Genomic DNA, 8,101 nt, shown 5'->3' with positions numbered 1-8,101 from the left:
CATCCGCGCGGCTCCTGAAACTACATCGCAGGTCTTCTAGCTTATTGGCTCCAAAAAGGTACGTGTAATTAAAACAAAACCATTACAAGTTAAGTTTTATTTTTAAACACAATAGGCATACGTTTTAATTAGCATTAACATTGACGTGGTCAGGAATAGAACTGACTTAATATCAAATGCTATGGAATTTTCTGTTAAATTCGATATTGTTATATTTTTTTGAAGTATATTTTGTGTAGACCTTAGCATATTTAGTCGTGTGCATCTAATAGCAATTAGTTGAAGTTTCATTTTCCGAGATAATTACCGCTATTCTATTTCGCATAGTTCTTAAAATTACATCGAAGGTTATCTACCGTATTGGCTTCCAAAGGGCACTTATAATTGAAACTAAACCATTATAACATTCACAATAGCATATTTTGTTTTATTAGCAATTGTTATAAATTTCATGTTGTAGTTAATAACCGCTAATTAATATTAAATTTTTTTTTTTAGTTTGATTGCCGATTATTAAAACAACATAAGTACTTACTTATTTTAAAATTATAACGAATTATTTAGATACGAACCTCTTATACTTTGGTCCTTAATTTAAGACATCCTTTGTGTTAATTTTTCATCCGCGCAGATCCTGAAACTACATCGCAGGTCATCTATCTTATTGGCTCCCAGGGTACAAGAAATTAAAACAAAACCATTACAAGTTTAGTTTTATGCACAATAAGAATAAGTTTTAATTAGCATTAACGATCACGTGACCAACACTATAACTGATTTAATTTCAAATGGACCACGTCATCAATGTATGAATGCCATCCCTGGGACATATATTTTCAACGAATTGGAATTTTATTTTAAACATTCGATATTGTCAATATTTTATGAAGTAAATTTTGTGTTCAAATTAGCATATTTAGTCGTGTGCATCTAATAGCAATTAGTTCCATTTTCCGAGATAATGACCGCTATTCTATGGTTTATATTAAATATCTACTGCTTTTAATTATCGATTATCTAAACAACATAAGAAATTATTTTGAAAATAAACAAATTATTTAGATTAGGAACCTCTTATTGTTTCATCCTTTGATTTATGACATCCTTTTCACTGATTTTACAGCTCCTCCTTTTCGTAGCTCCTAAAATTACATATTGGCTTTCAGAGGGAACTTATAATTGAAACTAAACCATTATAAGTTTCACCATAGAATATTTTTTTATGTATATTTATTAGCAATTGTTATAAATTTCATGTTGTAGTTAATAACCGCTAATTAATATTAAATTTGTTTTGAGTGTGATTGCCGATTATCAAAACAACATAAGTACTTACTTATTTTAAAAATATAACGATAATATTAAATATTTTTTGATTTTGATTGTCGATTATCAAAACAGCATAAGTACTTACTTTTTTTTAAAAATATAACGAATTATTTAGATACGAACCTCTAATTTTTTGATCCTTGATTACAACATCATTTGTGCTAATTTTATATCCGCGCAGATCGTGAAACTACAACGCAGGTCATCTAGCTTATTGGCTCCAAGAGGGTACGTGTAATTAAAACAAAACCATTACAAGTTAAGTTTTATTTTTAAACACAATAAGCATAAGTTTTAATTAGCATTAACAATGACGTGGCCAAGAATAGAACTGACTTAATATCAAATGGACCACGTCATCAATATAAGAATACCGTTTCTGGTACGTACATTTCCTGCGAATTGGAATTTTCTGTTTAATTCGATATTGTTAATATTTGTATGAAGTATATTTTGTGTACACCTTAGCATATATAGTAATGTAATTAGCAATTGTTTTAAATTTCATGTTGCTGGTTAATTACCGCTAATTAATATTTAATATTTTTTGATTTTGATTGTCGATTATCAAAACAACATAGGAACTTATTTTAAAAATATATCGAATTATTTAAATACAAACCTCTTATTCTATGGTCGTTGATTTATGACATCCGTTTCGCTGATTGTACATTCGCATAGTTCCTAAAATTACATCGTAGGTTATCTATCTAGCGTATTGGCTTCCAAAGGGAACTTATAATTGAAACTAAATTATTATAACTTTCACAATAACATATTTTGTTATGTATATCTATTAGCAATTGTTATAAATTTCATGTTGTAGTCAATAACCGCTAATTAATATTTAATATTTTTTGATTTGATTGTCGATTATCAAAACAACATATATACTTACTTTTTTTTAAATATAACGAATTATTTAGATACGAACCTCTTATTTTTTGGTCCTTGATTTACGACATCATTTGTGCTAATTTTACATCCGCGCAGATCCTGAAACTACATCGCAGGTCATCTAGCTTATTGGCTCCTAGGGTACAAGAAATTAAAACAAAACCATTACAAGTTTAGTTTTATTTGTAATCACAATGGTCATAAGTTTTAATTAGCATTAACGATCACGTGGCCAAGACTAGAACTGACTTATTTTCAAGTGGACCACGTCATCAATGTATTAATGCCATCCCTGGGACATATATTTTCTACGAATTGGTATTTTATTTTAAAAATTCGATATTGTCAATATTTTTATGAAGTAAATTTTTTGTTTAAATTGGCATATTTAGTCGTGTGCATCTAATAGCAATTGTTCTAAATTTCATGTTGCTGGTTAATTACCGCTAATTAATATTAAATATTTTTTGATTTTGATTGTCGATTCGAATTATATATCGAATTATTTAAATACAAACCTCTTATTCTATGGTCGTTGATTTATGACATCCGTTTCGCTGATTGTACATTCGCATAGTTCCTAAAATTACATCGTAGGTTATCTAGCGTATTGGCTTCCAAAGGGAACTTATAATTGAAACTAAACCATTATAACATTCACAATAGCATATTTTGTTTTATTAGCAATTGTTATAAATTTCATGTTGTAGTTAATAACCGCTAATTAATATTAAATTTTTTTTAGTTTGATTGCCGATTATCACAACAACATAAGTACTTACTTATTTTAAAATTATAACGAATTATTTAGTTACGAACCTCTTATTCTTTGGTCCTTGATTTACGACAGCCTTGTTCTAATTTTACATCCGCGCAGCTCCTGAAACTACATCGCAGGTCATCTAGCTTATTGGCTCCAAAAAGGTACGTGTAATTAAAACAAAACCATTACAAGTTAAGTTTTATTTTTAAACACAATAGGCATACGTTTTAATTAGCATTAACAATGACGTGGTCAGGAATAGAACTGACTTAATATCAAATGCTATGGAATTTTCTGTTAAATTCGATATTGTTATATCTTTATGAAGTTTATTTTGTGTAGACCTTAGCATATTTAGTCGTGTGCATCTAATAGCAATTAGTTGAAGTTTCATTTTCCGAGATAATTACCGCTATTCTATTTCGCATAGTTCTTAAAATTACATCGAAGGTTATCTACCGTATTGGCTTCCAAAGGGCACTTATAATTGAAACTAAACCATTATAACATTCACAATAGCATATTTTGTTTTATTAGCAATTGTTATAAATTTCATGTTGTAGTTAATAACCGCTAATTAATATTAAATTTTTTTTAGTTTGATTGCCGATTATCAAAACAACATAAGTACTTACTTATTTTAAAATTATAACGAATTATTTAGATACGAACCTCTTATACTTTGGTCCTTAATTTAAGACATCCTTTGTGTTAATTTTTCATCCGCGCAGATCCTGAAACTACATCGCAGGTCATCTATCTTATTGGCTCCCAGGGTACAAGAAATTAAAACAAAACCATTACAAGTTTAGTTTTATTTGTAAACACAATAAGCATAAGTTTTAATTAGCATTAACGATCACGTGACCAAGACTATAACTGATTTAATTTCAAATGGACCACGTCATCAATGTATGAATGCCATCCCTGGGACATATATTTTCAACGAATTGGAATTTTATTTTAAACATTCGATATTGTCAATATTTTTATGAAGTAAATTTTGTGTTCAAATTAGCATATTTAGCCGTGTGCATCTAATAGCAATTAGTTGAAGTTCCATTTTCCGAGATAATGACCGCTATTCTATAGTTTATATTAAATATCTACTGCTTTTAAACAATGCTACTGCTCCCAGGGTACAAGAAATTAAAACAAAACCATTACAAGTTTAGTTTTATTTGTAAACACAATGGTCATAAGTTTTAATTAGCATTAACGATCACGTGGCCAAGACTAAAACTGACTTATTTTCAATGGACCACGTCATCAATTTATGAATGCCATCCCTGGGACATATATTTTCAACGAATTGGAATTTTATTTTAAACATTCGATATTGTCAATATTTTATGAAGTAAATTTTGTGTTCAAATTAGCATATTTAGTCGTGTGCATCTAATAGCAATTAGTTCCATTTTCCGAGATAATGACCGCTATTCTATGGTTTATATTAAATATCTACTGCTTTTAATTATCGATTATCTAAACAACATAAGAAATTATTTTGAAAATAAACAAATTATTTAGATTAGGAACCTCTTATTGTTTCATCCTTTGATTTATGACATCCTTTTCACTGATTTTACAGCTCCTCCTTTTCGTAGCTCCTAAAATTACATATTGGCTTTCAGAGGGAACTTATAATTGAAACTAAACCATTATAAGTTTCACCATAGAATATTTTTTTATGTATATTTATTAGCAATTGTTATAAATTTCATGTTGTAGTTAATAACCGCTAATTAATATTAAATTTGTTTTGAGTGTGATTGCCGATTATCAAAACAACATAAGTACTTACTTATTTTAAAAATATAACGATAATATTAAATATTTTTTGATTTTGATTGTCGATTATCAAAACAGCATAAGTACTTACTTTTTTTTAAAAATATAACGAATTATTTAGATACGAACCTCTAATTTTTTGATCCTTGATTTACAACATCATTTGTGCTAATTTTATATCCGCGCAGATCGTGAAACTACAACGCAGGTCATCTAGCTTATTGGCTCCAAGAGGGTACGTGTAATTAAAACAAAACCATTACAAGTTAAGTTTTATTTTTAAACACAATAAGCATAAGTTTTAATTAGCATTAACAATGACGTGGCCAAGAATAGAACTGACTTAATATCAAATGGACCACGTCATCAATATAAGAATACCGTCTCTGGTACGTACATTTCCTGCGAATTGGAATTTTCTGTTTAATTCGATATTGTTAATATTTGTATGAAGTATATTTTGTGTACACCTTAGCATATATAGTAATGTAATTAGCAATTGTTTTAAATTTCATGTTGCTGGTTAATTACCGCTAATTAATATTTAATATTTTTTGATTTTGATTGTCGATTATCAAAACAACATAGGAACTTATTTTAAAAATATATCGAATTATTTAAATACAAACCTCTTATTCTATGGTCGTTGATTTATGACATCCGTTTCGCTGATTGTACATTCGCATAGTTCCTAAAATTACATCGTAGGTTATCTATCTAGCGTATTGGCTTCCAAAGGGAACTTATAATTGAAACTAAATTATTATAACTTTCACAATAACATATTTTGTTATGTATATCTATTAGCAATTGTTATAAATTTCATGTTGTAGTCAATAACCGCTAATTAATATTTAATATTTTTTGATTTGATTGTCGATTATCAAAACAACATATATACTTACTTTTTTTTTTAAATATAACGAATTATTTAGATACGAACCTCTTATTTTTTGGTCCTTGATTTACGACATCATTTGTGCTAATTTTACATCCGCGCAGATCCTGAAACTACATCGCAGGTCATCTAGCTTATTGGCTCCTAGGGTACAAGAAATTAAAACAAAACCATTACAAGTTTAGTTTTATTTGTAATCACAATGGTCATAAGTTTTAATTAGCATTAACGATCACGTGGCCAAGACTAGAACTGACTTATTTTCAAGTGGACCACGTCATCAATGTTAATACATTGCATGGCATTAATATGCCATCCCTGGGACATATATTTTCTACGAATTGGTATTTTATTTTAAAAATTCGATATTGTCAATATTTTTATGAAGTAAATTTTTTGTTTAAATTGGCATATTTAGTCGTGTGCATCTAATAGCAATTGTTCTAAATTTCATGTTGCTGGTTAATTACCGCTAATTAATATTAAATATTTTTTGATTTTGATTGTCGATTCGAATTATATATCGAATTATTTAAATACAAACCTCTTATTCTATGGTCGTTGATTTATGACATCCGTTTCGCTGATTGTACATTCGCATAGTTCCTAAAATTACATCGTAGGTTATCTAGCGTATTGGCTTCCAAAGGGAACTTATAATTGAAACTAAACCATTATAACATTCACAATAGCATATTTTGTTTTATTAGCAATTGTTATAAATTTCATGTTGTAGTTAATAACCGCTAATTAATATTAAATTTTTTTTAGTTTGATTGCCGATTATCACAACAACATAAGTACTTACTTATTTTAAAATTATAACGAATTATATAGTTACGAACCTCTTATTCTTTGGTCCTTGATTTACGACAGCCTTGTTCTAATTTTACATCCGCGCAGCTCCTGAAACTACATCGCAGGTCATCTAGCTTATTGGCTCCAAAAAGGTACGTGTAATTAAAACAAAACCATTACAAGTTAAGTTTTATTTTTAAACACAATAGGCATACGTTTTAATTAGCATTAACAATGACGTGGTCAGGAATAGAACTGACTTAATATCAAATGCTATGGAATTTGCTGTTAAATTTGATATTGTTATATCTTTATGAAGTTTATTTTGTGTAGACCTTAGCATATTTAGTCGTGTGCATCTAATAGCAATTAGTTGAAGTTTCATTTTCCGAGATAATTACCGCTATTCTATTTCGCATAGTTCTTAAAATTACATCGAAGGTTATCTACCGTATTGGCTTCCAAAGGGCACTTATAATTGAAACTAAACCATTATAACATTCACAATAGCATATTTTGTTTTATTAGCAATTGTTATAAATTTCATGTTGTAGTTAATAACCGCTAATTAATATTAAATTTTTTTTAGTTTGATTGCCGATTATCAAAACAACATAAGTACTTACTTATTTTAAAATTATAACGAATTATTTAGATACGAACCTCTTATACTTTGGTCCTTAATTTAAGACATCCTTTGTGTTAATTTTTCATCCGCGCAGATCCTGAAACTACATCGCAGGTCATCTATCTTATTGGCTCCCAGGGTACAAGAAATTAAAACAAAACCATTACAAGTTTAGTTTTATTTGTAAACACAATAAGCATAAGTTTTAATTAGCATTAACGATCACGTGACCAAGACTATAACTGATTTAATTTCAAATGGACCACGTCATCAATGTATGAATGCCATCCCTGGGACATATATTTTCAACGAATTGGAATTTTATTTTAAACATTCGATATTGTCAATATTTTTATGAAGTAAATTTTGTGTTCAAATTAGCATATTTAGCCGTGTGCATCTAATAGCAATTAGTTGAAGTTCCATTTTCCGAGATAATGACCGCTATTCTATAGTTTATATTAAATATCTACTGCTTTTAAACAATGCTACTGCTCCCAGGGTACAAGAAATTAAAACAAAACCATTACAAGTTTAGTTTTATTTGTAAACACAATGGTCATAAGTTTTAATTAGCATTAACGATCACGTGGCCAAGACTAAAACTGACTTATTTTCAATGGACCACGTCATCAATTTATGAATGCCATCCCTGGGACATATATTTTCAACGAATTGGAATTTTATTTTAAACATTCGATATTGTCAATATTTTATGAAGTAAATTTTGTGTTCAAATTAGCATATTTAGTCGTGTGCATCTAATAGCAATTAGTTCCATTTTCCGAGATAATGACCGCTATTCTATGGTTTATATTAAATATCTACTGCTTTTAATTATCGATTATCTAAACAACATAAGAAATTATTTTGAAAATAAACAAATTATTTAGATTAGGAACCTCTTATTGTTTCATCCTTTGATTTATGACATCCTTTTCACTGATTTTACAGCTCCTCCTTTTCGTAGCTCCTAAAATTACATATTGGCTTTCAG

The sequence above is a fragment of the Drosophila simulans genome, unplaced genomic scaffold (assembly GCF_016746395.2).
Source record: "Drosophila simulans strain w501 unplaced genomic scaffold, Prin_Dsim_3.1 Segkk7_quiver_pilon, whole genome shotgun sequence".
Classification (NCBI taxonomy): Eukaryota; Metazoa; Arthropoda; class Insecta; order Diptera; family Drosophilidae; genus Drosophila; species Drosophila simulans.
Note: the sequence above shows the minus strand (reverse complement) of the source record.